We start from the raw sequence: 16,032 nt of genomic DNA, 5'->3' as shown, positions 1-16,032 counted from the left end.
GTCATATTTTTGTTGCTAAAATAGTCTAATTTTTCAATTATATTTGACTCTGGAATCACTAATTGGTTTGCGATTTTAGGCGTCATATAATTCTTATCTTTGGCAGGTGAAATAGCAATAGTGACATCCTTTCCCGCAATAGACCCTATAATTCTAAATAGCACTGAAGCATAATTACGTGAAGTTTCTTGAAATTTTCCTTCATTACTGGTCTCCATTTTTTTCTTTCTCAGGATGAGCCTTAGGGTTTAAAATTAACCCTCTCAATCCTTGTAATAGTACTTTTTTTTTTCTTCTATAATATCACCCTCTTTTTCTTTTTCCTTTAAAAAATTAAAAGACCCTCAACTACTTTTTCACATTTATTTTTTTTTAATTTTTTTTTATATAAAGGGTTTTAGAATTCTCTCTTTTAATTGTAATTTTATAATAATAATACTTTTTGAAAATTTTAACCTTCTTTTTGGAATTGACCTTTTATACCTAAACTTATAGGTATTATTATAATATATTGAATCTTAATTTTCTTGAGACTATTATAATAATAATAGTCTACATGTCTTTTAATTGAGCTTCACGAATTTAATATTTCTCCTCCTTATTCTAATTTGCCTCTATTTTTTTTTATATGCTGCATACAACTTAAGGCGACTCTAGAAAAATTGATTTAATTGTTTTTGTTTTTCTTTTATTCTTCAAGTTATAACAAATAGTGTATCCGACGGCTTGAGATCCTCCAAGAATTTTTAAAAGATTATCTTGACCTTGGTCAGACAAATCCAATACCTGGTAATGACACAGCTTAGGAAGTTAACAACTATTCACAAATTTAATAATTTGGAGTAAATGAAACCCATGAACACAAAGAGTTGTGTCTGGCAACGAATCAATTTGATATCTTCTATTGACGGTTCGGTTGGGCTGGTTGGAAGGGATGTGGCGCCTAGAGCGATGCGATAGAAAATGAATCCTTGTGTACTTGTTAGATGCTGTCAAGGACACAGTGTTTCAGATCTTGACCAACACTCATAGTCCTTACTACTGTTCCTCAGAGCCGAAATTGTTAATGGATCTATCTTAGATTAACAATCAACGTGCCACCAAGTTAGAGGCTGAAACACTGCACATACTACCCTTCAAATTTTTCGTTGGAGGACTAGGAATCTATCAACATATATCTGTTTCGATCCCGTTATAAACACAGGTCTGATCCTGCAACAAATCACAGGTTCAAGCCTGTATAATACCTTAGATTAAAAGTGCGAAAGTTATCTCAAAAGCAATATGTGTTATGTCTGAGATTAGCAGTGGTAGTGCAGCGATGATGACCACCAGTTCGATGGAGGAAGGAGAATTTGTCGGCAGCGGTGTCAAACGGTTGTGTGGGCAATTTTGGAGGCGGTCAAGGCTACAACTCTTGGACGACTATGACGGTTGCGGCCTCCTTTTTTCAATTTAATTTAATTTTTTAAAATATTTTCTTTTGTTTTTAATTTTTTTTTACATCACAAATATATGTGTGTGTGTGTGTGTAATTTTTTTTTATTTTAATGAAAAAGTGCCAATACTTTTGTCCTTTTTTTATCTTTTATTTTTTTAATATAGGTTTTATTTTTTTTTCTCTAATATAGCTCTCTTTTTTATAAATTCTTTTCTCATAAATAATTTTTTTGATTTATTAATTTAATTATATATATATATATATATATTTTTAAATAATATATATATATATATATATATATATATATATATATATATATATTTTTAGTATGGCCAAAGGCCTGATGGCAATATGGAGAATCTTTAGGAACTTGTGTAGCAAAACACTTGGATTGCAACAACAATAAAGTTGACGAAGAGTCGATGGCCAAGGGCCTGGTTTGAGGAGCGCGACTCTATGCAGCGGTGGAGCGGAGAGAGGATCGAACAACTCTGATATCAAATGGAACGAACAATGTTCGTTCTTCAAGTTAAATACTCCAGAAACTTGGAATATGTAGATCTCCATTTAGGATACAAGAATATATATTAAAAATGTATGAATAAGAATGATGTTGCAATTGAGAGTGAGGGTCCTGTATATATAGCCAGGTAAGTACCCTTTCACGAGCGGTCATGTCTGTAGAGACATGCCTCTTCCCTACTAATTATTAATTAATTAATCATTGTTTATGTCTATTATTATATATATATATTTTATTCATAACACATACAACTAGTCTGTTGTTCAATCATTCATTAACATGAACCTACTATTACATAATCCATTCATGAACATAATTAAATGATCCATATAGGAACCTCAACACTTTAAAAATAAGATAATGACTTACAAAACCTTGCATTATAGCACGTTTCATTCCAACTCACGGAGATACATATTCTCTTGAAAGCCAATCAAGCCAATGCCTTATCACAACATAAACAATATTCACATTATATAAATAAGCATGGCAATGCAAGTAGTCACTTATCTTAATGATTAGATGATTGGAAATTGGTAGAGGGACTCCAACTCTCCTCCCAACTGTAGGCTAACTGGACTGATGTTCTTTCTTGCAATCAACCACTCTCAAGTCAAATTCAGAGCCTGAGGAGTGAAGAGCTCAAGGGAATCAACAGCAGTCACATGAACAATCACATGGGAATCCCAAGTCTACAATGCCTCCACCTAGCATTCAGGAATCCAGGGCACACAGTGCCTCCACCCAACACAACCAATTTAGGGAATCTAGAGCATCTAGTGCTCCACCCCACAACAGTTTTAGGGAATCAATAACATCTAGTGCCCCACCCCACAGCCAGTTCAGGGAATCCAGAGCACCTAGAGCTCCACCAAAGCAACACTACGAGAGCCTAGAGTTCCAAACATCTCCATCCACTTTGCACTTCAGGAATCTAGGACCACAATGCCTCCACCTGTCTCCTATAGGAATCTTGAGCACACTATGAATTCCACCTGACAGTTCCCATGGGAATCTAGAGAGGTTGGCCTCCGCCTATTAACCGATACTCAAGAATCTAGAGCCTTGTCCAAGCTTCACCTGATAAGGATGCTCAAGAATCTAGAGAGAGAGCCTTGTTGGGTTGTGTTATATTTTTTACATGACTACCCCACGCACGGGCGTGCGGTAGCTCTCCCTATATGTTGTGTGGGGGGGGGTGGCAGCGCCTCGGGAAATTTTTTTTGGACCCTATATTAGGTGGGCGGACCTACCTATGGTTTGTACATGGATTTCGCACATGGTTTTGGGCATGATAGTTTTCTGTCCATGGTATTTTGTAGATCTGGTCAAAGGAACTATCGTTATGTTCTAATCCAGGGTTAATGGATTGGAGGTTATGGATGTTTCAACATGTATATATATGTATTGTAACATTGAAAGGAACATAATGAAAAAACAATCTGGTAGTCCCGGTTTTGGGATCCAGAGGAAAATCTCTGTGTATATCTGTTTTATGCTCTCGCCATTGTTTATTTTCTGTTTTTAGAATTTGTATGCAGGTAATTTCTGTACGGGGTTAAAACCTACAAGTCTCCACCTGAGTGAGAACACAGGGGTTTAGAGCACCTGCTCCACCTATTGTTCTTCTCTTCAATGTGTCTTGCCTTCTTATTGTCTGTGTGCATCTTCTGGAGTTTGCCTCCCTCTTTCTATTTCCATCCGTCTCCTTGTGCTCTGTATGCATGTATGCCCCTTTGCATCCAACACACCCTTGCATGTTGAGAAGTGTAGCAAGAAAGTCTCAATTTGATTTTGCCTTGGTCAAATTGAGAAAATTCGAATTTCCACATCAGCAGACAACTTGGAGGCAGTTAACTTGTGTGACATGGCTCTTGTCACTCAGTTAGCTTAGTAAATTCGAGTTAGAGGGCTTGGAGTTTAGTTAAGCATGTGTGATTGCTAAATTTTAGTAATCCAGGTCAGTTATTTCTAGTTGTGTTCAATTAAACTAGTTCTAACAGTTAATGGAACTAGTGGAAGGTTAGTTGTGCAGTGGGACAACAATCTAACTTAGTGATCATCTAGTTAACTGATCAATCAACTCAAAATAGCTAGTGCATGCAAGGAATTCGAGTTCCTCAGCTATGGTGGAGATTCCAAGGTAGTGTAACAAGCAGTTGTAAACTAGTTTGAGTGTATAGGTGTTGCATGTAGTTAGATGATCAATCCTTGGGAATTGCGCAATCAATTGGAGGAAAATTCCTAAAAAAGGGGCTAATTCTTCAATAATTGTGCAAGGAAATAGGGGCTCAAGCAGAGGCAAAAATTGACTAAGTCTGGGTCAGAGCTTCTCATTAAGCATAGAGATAGGTTATTCACTTGCAGGTTGAGCTCAGAGCGAGCAAGCAATTGTAATACATTCTCTATTCATCTGATTAATGCAAAGAGGCTTGAGGGGTTTTTCCTAGTTTGGTTCCCCTAGAAAAATATTGTGCATGTGTGGTTTTTCTTATTGCATGTTTGCGAATGTTGTTCTAAATTTTCAATTAATTTTTTTGAATAGTTGCAATTCTATCACCATATTTCTACATGGTATCAGAGCAGGATTCACATTAGAACAAGAATTTCAAAGTTGTTCCTCAAGAGGTTCGAATTTGTAGCTTCAGTGTAGCAGGATTTCTTCAGGATTGGGAAAATGACCTTCAATGGACTGAGATTAGAGTATGCCTTGGAAGGCAACTTGAATTTCATTGCATAGAAGGATTGCATGGAGGCAGTGCTTGATGATAATGGATTGCTAGATTATGTCAAGATAGACATTCCAAAACTAGGACGAGGTCCGATGCCCAAAAGATAGCCCAATGGAAGAAAAATGTAGCCAAGGTGAGGAGAATAATCTTGGAGGGAGTGCGAGACCACTTTGTCTCAAATCTTAATGGGAAAGAAACTCCTTTCGCAATGTGGTAAGCATTGACAAAGCTATTCCAGAATAACAATGACCATAGAAAACTGGCCTTCAAAGACAAACTTCGAAATATTAAGATGCAAAAGAATGATACTATTCCGCAGTATCTCACCAGATTTACACAAGTTCGGGATGAGCTTGGAGGGGTTGGTGTGAATGTTGCAGAAGATGACCTGGTGAGCCTAACTCTTCTAGGCCTTCCCAAAAGCTGGCATAGCTACCAGGACTCGGTGAGCGGGAGGGGGAAATTACAGAATTGGGTGTTGATTTTCACGATCTTCGTTCTAGGTTATAATCTTAAAATCTCTAACGCTACCAAACCAAGAATCTCAACAATAATACTTTGCACAACGGAATATATACAACAGTAAATCACATATGCACAGAATATAGACAACTTTTTACGATTTTCAACCCAACTTCATTATATTAAACAACATATAGTACAACAGTCTAGGGCTCTCGTACCAAGGATAATGGCCCTCATACATCCACTAGTATAAGATACAAAATTGGGGCTTGGTGTCAGTACATCGACGACCAATCTGCCCTCAACAAGATACTCTGACCATCTGGCTGATGTAGCACACTCTCTCAGCTCCTCTCAGTCGTACCTTGTACCTGCCCAGTCCTTCGGTTCTCGATCTGCAACCCCTGCCTCTATCAATGCTCCAAGTCCATCTGGCCACTGAATCTTGGCTATCCAATCTCCTCACTAGTTGATTGTTCGTCCATCAACACATCAACACATCGAGACTCCTATCAAGTTGTTCACAGCTCCACTTGTGAACAACTCTCAAACTTCCCACTGCTGCTCCTCAACTACTCAGGGACTTCAGCCCACTATAGTCTTCCTGCATTGCTCTGATGAATACCAACATAGGGCATAGAGGGCTGCCACCTATCATTGTAAGATGTCTATCTCCCACAATGAACACGGGCTAGGAGGACTACCCATCATCTGCTATAGAAGTCCTTCTCCACACGCAAGTCTCGGGCTCCACAAACTGCTCCTCTGGTTTGTCAACCTTTGAGCTCAACAACTACCTCTCTTGCAACTACCTTTGTCCATCAAGGTGTTGCTCACCGGGCTCCAACTTGGACACTATCTCGCTGTCTCGCTGTCCTCCAGCAGACCATAAGTGCCCAATCAACATTCTCCCTTGGTCCACTCTCACATTGCCCTCCAACAATGCACGAGCGACCAAGTCCACACTGTAGCATCTGCACCTAGTTAGGGCATCCTCACACGTAGGAGACCCTTACACACGGATGCCCACAGACTTCTCCACATCTGCCCTTTGCTCTGCAATAGAGGAGATATTGCACAAATCTAGGCTCCAATATTCACTGCAGAAACTGCCCACTGGTTAGGGCTTCTAACATGCCATGTCAGCCCTACCTACTTGGTTTCCACAGGCTGCAACATCAGTCCTCTCCTAGGACACCCTTCTCATGAGTTGATGTGTCACTGCTGCTAGGTCTGCAATCTGGTTAGGGCTAATATCAGTCCACATCAACCCTAGATCCTTGCCTCTAGACCTCCACTACAGCTATGGTTTACTTCTCATTGTAAGTTGCTCCCTTTGCTGCCACATGGGACAAGTTTGTGGAGGTTTTGGCTTCTCCAAATACCCACTACACTTTCTGCCCTCTCTGCAATTCTGCTGCTCACAAATCTGAGGTGAAACCACACCAAAAATTGCACCCACATCAACCCAGAATTGTCCTACACTAGGACATCCATCCACCTGCATCAAAACATTACCAAGGAGTCATCTACAACCACCTTGTTGCTGCCTCCTTGCCATGATTTCTGTGCTTTACTGTTGTAGCTTCCTATCACTGGTTAGGGCACTCAACACTATGAGACAACCCTCCAAAATTACTACAGCATACCTGTGATTACTGCATATCCCTTGCTCAATATTGCTGCCTCCTTTGCTGCTCCTACTAGGTCCTTTCCTCACACTGCTTTCCTGAGATCCTCCTCAAGATACCTTACAACATGTAGAAATACTACAGCAATAGGTCTCAGCCTCCTAGCAAAGGATGACACACCTGTTCAATTGCGCTGAGCCTTCATGTGACTGCGGCTTGAGGGGAAGAGCTTCCCTAGGCCTTACGGCCCCTCAAACAAGTCACCTAGCATGCTGCTGTAGCAGCTCTTCTCCTGCGGCTTGAATAGAGACACAACCCACACAAATACGAGCACAGAAATCACACAAACATACCTTCGTTTTGCTGTGGCCTGATCTGGCTAAGGAGATGAACCCACGCTGCCCTTAATCTGCCCTTATGTCACCATCCTGGCTGCTTCAGGACTGCAGCTTTCTCCACAGAGAAATCTGCACTAAAACGCAGAGATACCCTCCAAACTTGGCAACCCTTTACTCTTTTTCTAGCCTTAGATTTTGCACTCCAAATCGCAGAGATATCTTGACCTTTTGATGCACTTCAATTACTCAATAATGATCTCAAACTCACCTCATTTTTATACGCTAAAAGAGGGCTTCAATGGACGTCATAATAGGGCTTGAACAACTGTCACTAGGCCTTCTTAACCTTAGGCCGACCTTGACACCTCATGTGCAAAACCCAATCATAACTTAAAAAATTCATAACTCCATTTTTACAACTCGGAATTGAATGAGTCTCGTTGCGCTAGAATCGTCTCGCTGAGAGCTATCATCCTCATCCATCACATGTCGATATGTGCTCGTGGTTTTGGCCCAAATCCTGATGGGTGCAAAACCCCCAAGCTTGGGTTTCAAGCCAACAAGCTTACTTGTGGTGCTTTGCTCTCCAATCCCCGAACCCTAGGGCTTGGAGTACCTCCCAAGCTACACAAAATTCAACATTGGGGATGCTTATGATCCGATATGGTACAAGAAGAGATTAGGCGGAATACCAAAGATGGAACCTCATCCAAGGGAGAGGATGAAGAAAATTTTGCATTGGTTGGAAAGGGAAAGAAGGTCAAAGGGAAGAAATCTCAAACCAAACCAGAATCCAGCCAAGGGGGCAAGAAGAAAGACTTGTCCAAAATAAAATGCTTCAATTGTCATGAATTCGAGAACTATGCTACAAAGTGTCCACACAAAAAGTCTAGCAAGAAGAACTCAGGAGGAGCAATAGGTGAAGCATTGGCTTCATAGTTTGAGCTAGACTTCACCCTTATCGCATGCATGGCCAACTCTGTGATGGGGAGTGTGTAGTACTTGGATTCCGGTGCCTCGTTCCACATGACAGGGTGTAGAGAATTTTTTAGTGACATGGAGGAGAAAGATCTCCAGATGCATATTGAGCTTGGGGACAACGGAAGGTATAGTGCTATCGAGATTGGTACAGTAACCTTTAAGAGGGAGTCGGGATCCCCTCTTTGCCTCAAAGATGTCATGTTTTTTCTAGGCCTAAAGAAAAATATCATCTCTGTAGCAATTTTGGAAGACCGCAACTATGATGTAATCTTCAGTAAAGGTAAAGCCTTTCTGAGGCACATAGCTACTGGACAAGTGAAGCAGATCGGGGTTTGTGTGAAGAACCTGTACAAGTTGGATGTGGAAGATTGTGTTGCATTAAGAAATAAGGCAGAGAAAGTGTAGAGTTGCGATGTCGGTGAACTTTGGCACAGGAGATTGGGCCATTTGCATCATGGCGCCCTGAAAATTATGCAACAAATAACCACTGGCCTCTCGAAAGGAGCACTTGAGCAACAAGATGTCTGCAAGGGTTGTACCTTGGGGAAGTATGTGAAATCCACATTCCATGATTGAGACAACAAAGCACATGCAGTCTTGGAAAGAGTCCACTCTAATGTTTGTGGACCTTTCTCGACAACCTCCACTGCTAGACATAAGTATTTTGTTATTTTTATTGATGATTTCTCAAGGAAGTGCTGGATCTTCTTCATGTGGAAGAAGGATGAGACATTCTCAAAGTTTGTAGAATTCAAGCATTGGTTGAGAAAGAGACTGACAAGAAGGTGAAGGCTCTCAAGAGTGATAATGGAGGTATGTTCTGAATGACTTCAAGGATTTCTGTGCGAAAAGAAGAGAGCTAACAGCACCACATAACTCGCAATAGAATGGGGTAGCTGAGAGAAAGAACTGTAGTATTGTGGGAGCTGCGAGAGCTATGCTACATGACCAAGGCTTGACACTGCATTTGTGGGTAGAGGCATGTAACACAGTGGTGTACTTGCAGAATCAGAGTCCTCATCGGATTCTTGGTATGATTACACCGGAGGAGGCTTTCTCGGGGAGAAAGCTGGATGTGTCTCACTTCATAATTTTTAGAGCCCCTATTTATTGCAGTGTCTCCAAAGATTCGAGGAAGAAGCTTGAGCCGACAACAGAGTTGGGAGTTTTTGTGGGTTACACCGAAAATCTAGACAATTACCGTGTGTACTTACCTTCCCTTAGAATGACAGTTGTACAAAGGGATCTAAAGTTTGATGAGGAGAAAGCGATGTGGTGCTCTCTTGAGAGGAAGCTTCAAATGCCACCAGAAGTGGAGCTTTTGCTCCAAAGGAGGAGCCTTAGGAAGTTATGGAGCAACCACAAATGGAGGAACAAAGAGGAGGCAAAGTGGAGACATCCACTCAAGCAGAAACATCTAGAGAAGGCAAAAAAAAGAACCAGGGAAGCTGATAGATTGGTGCAGGATGCGAGGGAGAATGTGGGAGCTCCTTCAAATTTGCACAGGCAAAGGAGGTCACTTGAGAGGTACATTGGCTACATGGCTCTAATGACTGAGCTTGTAGAGACTGAGCCATCCTCTTTTGAGGAAGCAGTTGAGCAACTAGTTTGGGTTGATGCAATGGTGGAAGAATACGAATCCATCATGAAGAATAGTGTTTGGGAAGTGGTCCCAAGACCGACAAATAAATCAGTTGTGGGTTTGAGATGGATCTTCAAGGTTAAGCATGCAACAGATGAAAGCATAGAGAAGTATAAGGCCAAATTTGTGGCCAAAGGATTCTCTCAAGTTGAGGGAATTGACTATGAGGAAACCTTTGCTCTTGTAGCAAGGTATTCATCCATTAGATCAATTCTTGCATTGGCTGCGCAGATGGGGTGGAAGATCCACCAGATGGATGTAAAAGCAATATTTCTCAATGGTGTTATTGAGGAGGAAGTGTACATCGAGCAACCAGAAGGTTTTGAGACATTTGATCAGGAGTCTCATGTGTGCAGACTCAGGCGAGCATTATACGGTCTCAAATAGGCACCTCGAGCTTGGTACACTCGGATCAACAGTTATCTCACTGGTTTGGGCTTCACCAAAAGTGAAGCGGATGCGAACCTCTATCATGTTTTAGTTAAATTGCTTATCATTATTTTATATGTTGATGATTTAATATTGACAGGTGATGAGTAGCTGATCAACTCTTGCAAGGAGGACCTTGCAAGGGAATTTGAGATGAAAGACATGGGTCTCATGCACTACTTCCTCGGGCTGGAAGTATGGCAAGGTGATGGGGAATTGTTTGTGTCTCAAGGCAAGTATGCCAACGAGATACTGCAAATATTTCACATGGAGATTTGTAAGCCCATGGAGACACCTCTAGCAACCAATTGGAGGAAGGAGAATGCCACTTTAGGTGAAGAGGTTGATGCTACCATTTACCGGCAGCTAGTGGGTTCACTAATGTATCTTGTGAACACACGACTAGATATGTGCTATGCAGTCAACCAGCTGAGCCAAGCTATGGTTAGGCCGACCAAATTGTATTGGAAGCAACGAAGCATGTTTTATGGTACCTCAGAGGCACTACCCAGTATGGATTATGGTATAGACGGATAGAGGGAGTGAAGCTGTGTGGCTTCACAGATGCAGATTGGGCAGGGAGTCCATCCGACCGAAAGAGTACATCAGGTGGAATTTTCAGTGTTGGGTCTACAGTGGTTTCCTGGTACAACAGGAAGCAAAGGTCTGTGGTTCTCATCTCGGCAGAAGATAAATACATGGTTGCAAGTCAAGCAACATGTGAGGCGATCTGGATGAGAAAGATACTTGTGGGACTATTTGGTTAGATGATGGATCCAACTGTGATCTATTGTGATAATCATAGTTGCATTAAGCTCTATGAGAATCCGGTATTTCACGATCAATCCAAGCATATAGATATCCGGTATCATCATTTACGGGACTGTGTGCAGAGGCGGATAATGTTGCTACAATACATTCCGACAGAGGAACAAGATGCTGACATCTTGACAAAGGCTTTGTCAAGAGGGAAGTTTGAATTCCATAGGTGCATGATAGGGGTGGTTGATAATCCCTTTCTTGCTAAGAGGGAGTGTTGAGAAGTGTAGCAAGAAAGTCTCAATTTGATTTTGCCTTGGTCAAATTGAGAAAATTCAAATTTCCACATCAGCAGACAACTTGGAGGCAGTTAACTTGTGTGACATGGCTCTTGTCACTCAGTTAGCTCAGTAAATTTGAGTTAGAGGACTTGGAGTTCAGTTAAGCATGTGTGATTACTAAATTTTAGTAATCCAGGCCAGTTATTTCCAGTTGTGTTCAGTTAAACTAGTTCTAACAGTTAATGGAACTACTGGAAGGTCAATTGTGTAGTGGGATAGCAGTCTAACTCAGTAATCATCCAGTTAACTGATCACTCAACTCAAAATAGCCAGTGCATGCAAGCAATTCGAGTTCCTCAGCTATGGTGGAGGTTCCAAGGTAGTGTAACAAGCAGTTGTAAACTAATTTGAGTGTATAGGTGTTGCATGTAGTTAGATGATCAATCCTTGGGAATTGCGCAACCAATTGGAGGAAAATTCCTAAAAATTAGGGGCTAATTCATCAAGAATTGTGCAAGGAAATAGGGGCACAAGTGGAGGCAGAAATTGACAAAGTCTGGGTCAAAGCTTCTCATTGAGCAGAAAGATAGGTTATTCACTTGCAGGTTGAGCTCAGAGTGAGCAAGCAATTGTAATATATTCTCTATTCATCTGATTAATGCAAAGAGGCTTGAGGGGGTTTTCCTTGTTGGGTTCCCTTAGAAAAATACTATGCATGTGTGGTTTTTCTTATTTCCTGTTTGCCAATGCTATTCTAAATTGGGAATTAAATTTCGCAGATCAATTGAGTAGAATTGCGTCTGTTGATTTTAGATTAAATTTCTTGAGCAGTTGCAATTCTATCTCCATATTTCTACACTACATTGAGAGCTCCCCTCTTTTCTAGCATACAGTGTCATGGCGTGTTGATTAGAGCCACCTCTGCCTTGGTAGTGGGACGACTCATCCTCTTCCTCGACACCCATACACAACCTTTAATTTGATTGTACCTTTGTTCTTTTGCACATGAAGGTTCCATACGCAGCCTTAATTTCCTTGACCATTTGTGCCTTTAGTTAGCAAGGCACCTTATGCAAGTTCAACCTGCTCTTTAAATGCGACATGGGGGGATAGGTGCTCATTAATGGAGATTTTAAGGCTCATCTATTTCCTCAAGCAAGCTTCCCACAACTTCCACTCCACAGACTTTGAATCTGTGTCCACCCTTAGTCCAGTCATCTTTTACAACTCTTATTAATTTACATCAGTTTACACAGTAGTGTACAAAACAATATTTAAAAGAGGGTGAGAAAGGGGTTGTTATAGACCCCACCCCTTTAGAGGAACACCATTCTCGGTGTTCTACATCTGAACAAACACAATTTATAGGGAGCTTTATACATAGACAACTCTATTCATGATTACATTTACAACTGCTTACTCAACAAACTAAAATGGGTATGACACCCTCATTGATCAGCCATCTCCCATGTGGCCTCATCTAGTCTAAAGTGCCTCCATTGCACCTTGACATGCTCTATGACTCAATTTCAGAGCGTGATTTGCCTCCAATCTAGAATGCACAGTGGCTCTAGGTAGAATTATCCCTAGAATTCCACCTGTATAACAGACCAATCAACAACATGGTTAACCTCACGTACATACTTTTTAAGTAAAGAGATATGGAAAACATCATGAGCATTCACTGTGGGAGGTAATGCCAATCTGTAGGCCATTGGCCCTGTTGCACATATTTTGTCAAAGTTCCAAGGAAGCAGTGGTACCATATTTTTCTTCAAAGATTGAGATCATCAACCATCAACTATTGTGTCATTGTAAACCCATCTTCAAATTTGTAATGTAAATGATGCTAGTAAGACCATGTATTGTAATAACCTAGGTACCCCTATTATTTTGGATGAATTTCATCCTAGGAGGTTTTTCATCTCACTGATTCAGTTGTGTTTCTAAACATAGATGATCGGCAAAGTTTTTTCCTCTAGCCTCACCCCAAAGCTAGGGTGGAAATTTTCGTCAAAATCTTAGGTGAGTCTTAGTGTTTTAGTCGAGTCTTATGTAAAAGTGATTTGAGAATAATTTAAGCTAATTGGCTAAATTATTTTATTACAAATCGCTTGGTCTACTAGATCATATTGTGTCGCAGAATTGGGTATGTATTTTGAGGGTTTATAATGAATGTGTATTCCTCCTTTGAGGGTTGAATTATGTAAAATCTTATGTAGAAAATAATTTAGTGCATGGTCCCTCGCAATCAGACACCATGGCTAAAACTATTAGAGGGTAGAAAAAATAATAATAATTATTTTTGAGCTAATAAAAATGGGTCTAATGAGAAATTTGAAAATTCCTCAAAAATGAATATTTTCAACTACAGAGATTAAAAGCTGATCAAGGATTTATTGACGACCGAGATTATTTTGACGGGGATAAAGCCAACTAGCAGTTATTTTCCACTTGGAGGATTTATCTATAAATTAGAGGTCATTTGTGTCTCAAGCCATCTGATGTTTGGCTAATGTAATTCTGCAAAAAAGGTCGTGTTGGGAATATTTTTGAATAATCATAATAAAGACTTTGGGGTGCAGTTCATGGTGTCTATGTTCTACTGATTTGTGGTATGTGCTAGGTACAAACATTCCTATATTGTGTTTAAAATTTTAAATTAAATCATTATTTCATTGTAGATGATAGGAAGACTCTATTGATATGTTTTGGGCTTATCTTAGATGATCCGATTCATTGTTGTTCTAACGGTTTATGTTTGAAGAGTTATATAGTGTTTGCAGGTTCCCCAACCCTTGGACTTCAAGTTCATAAACTGTGGGCACAGACTAACCTTGTTTGGACTTCAAATATTGTTATGGTTTTTCTAATTTTGCTAAGGCTGTAGCTTGCATTTATTTTTCAAATTACATTTAGCCACTATCAAAAAACCTTTAAAACATTATTTCTCAAATCTCTCTAAGCATTGTATATTTTTACATTTTGTAAATAGAAACTGTGTAATATAATTTTGTAAATTATTTTTTAATTCTTGTTTTGAAGCTGGGGTTTTGAAATCAATTTAAGTTTTTGTATATATTGGGGATTTGGGTATTTGTAAATTCATTTGTGTAGGTGAGATCAAAGACAAATAGCTGGATTGGAGCTAGATCTAGGCCCTTGAGGGTAAGATCTAGCCTCTACATTTTTTTGTAGCGCCAACCACTGAAGAATTCATAGGAAAATTGAAGATCTGAAGGAAATTTATTTTCTGGCAGGGGTGTCGAATTTTTTTAGGGCTATAAGGCCCAACATTCTCCTCCAACCTCAGCGTCAACCCTTCTTGTCCTCAGTGTCAACCTTTTGAGGCCCTGCGTCACCCCTTTAAGCCTCCTAGAGGCTGGCCGTAAGCTCTTAAGGCCCTCGACCTCTTCTTTAACCCTTGCCGTGGGCTCTTAAGGCCATTTTTTGGCCTAGCCGTGAGCCCTTAGGGCCTCGGCCTCCCTCCTTGAGGCTAGATGACAACCCTAAGGGCTGGCTGTGGGCCTTTTAGGCCTTCTCCTAAGCCTCGACCCTCCTCTTCCTCTTCTGCGACCCTCCACTCTCCCTCTTGGCCTCTTCTTTGACATTTTAAGCCTTCATTTGCCCTCTTTCCCTAGCCGCTAGGCCTTCTAGGCTTCTTTCACCCCAATGCTAGCCCTCCTTGGCCCTAATTTACCCTAACCCATCTTTGATTTATTATTTTGGACTGAATATTAGTGGGGTTTGCAGGGGAAATTGGCTCAAGTTTGGTGTTTTCAGGTGCCAAGTCTACTGGAAAATTTTTGGCACCTTGGGCAAGGAATCTTCAAGGCCTTGGGCCTAGGGTTTTATCTCTAAACCCTCATTTTTCCTCACTGTTTGCTACAACTCTCTGAATCATTTATAATAGTGATACAATTCATGCTTAAGTGCCCTAAAAATCACATCTAAACAGTCTAAATACAATAAAATTTTACTAGTGTTTTGGTAAGTTGGGCATTGATAATTGAGCATAGATCTACTTGTGTTGACTGAAATATCTCTGCATAATCGTGGATCAGATCCGAAGTTTTTATCACATAAGGCTAATGAATCCAAAATTTTGAACTTAATAAGCTTGTTTTTGGCATTTAAGAATTTTGGCACATTTTGGCAAACACTCCAACATAGATAGCTGACTGTTTTCACTATTTCCTTACTGTTGTCATAAGTGTTTTCAGACCTGATATAACAGTGAATAACACATCATAAGAGGGTTAGTTAGCTTGTATTTTCACTTGGCAAGTCACTTAATCTCTCATTGATCATATTGGGTTCTTACATGTTTGTCATTTCTAAGATCTAAAGTGATTTTTTTGCTGCTGTCCTAAAATTGCTCATTTTAATGTGATTGGGATATAAGTAACATAAGATCACTCTTTGCTCATGCTTTAAAGATCATAGTTATTCTTATTTCATGGTTTCATAGCAAGTTGGTTTCTTATTATTTCATGTGTACTAACACATTGGTGGTTGTGAGTTTATTGAAATTCTAATAATAAGACTCAGACACTCTAATCTCAAATCACTTGGTGTTGAATACCTTAAGTCTCTTTGGGCATATTGATATCTTGTGATCTAAGTCATATTGTTTATTGATATCTAATTGTGTTAAGATTGGCAAATAATTGGCATTTTGAATATCTTGTTCTAATTGTGCATTATTGGGAAATCTATGAGCTAAAACATTTGAGAATCTATCTTGTTTTGACATCTAAGCTTAATCAAGCATCTCTTAAATAAGTGGCATTGTCTAAAGAGCATAATC

The 16,032-nt window shown here is 40.0% G+C and overlaps 1 protein-coding gene across 1 annotated transcript in view; it reads left to right on the top strand.

Annotated features, from left to right (window-relative positions):
* LOC149217662 (thiamine pyrophosphokinase 1-like) overlaps positions 1-16,032 on the top strand; it is a 293,604-nt gene that overhangs the window by 13,608 nt on the left and 263,964 nt on the right. The gene's annotated exons all lie outside the window — the stretch shown is intronic.

Source organism: Pinus tabuliformis, chromosome 1_1, assembly GCF_031772625.1.
Source record: "Pinus tabuliformis cultivar Carrire ecotype Pingquan chromosome 1_1, CPIR1, whole genome shotgun sequence".
Classification (NCBI taxonomy): domain Eukaryota; kingdom Viridiplantae; phylum Streptophyta; class Pinopsida; order Pinales; family Pinaceae; genus Pinus; species Pinus tabuliformis.
Note: the sequence above shows the minus strand (reverse complement) of the source record. Positions and strands in the feature narration are given on the sequence as shown.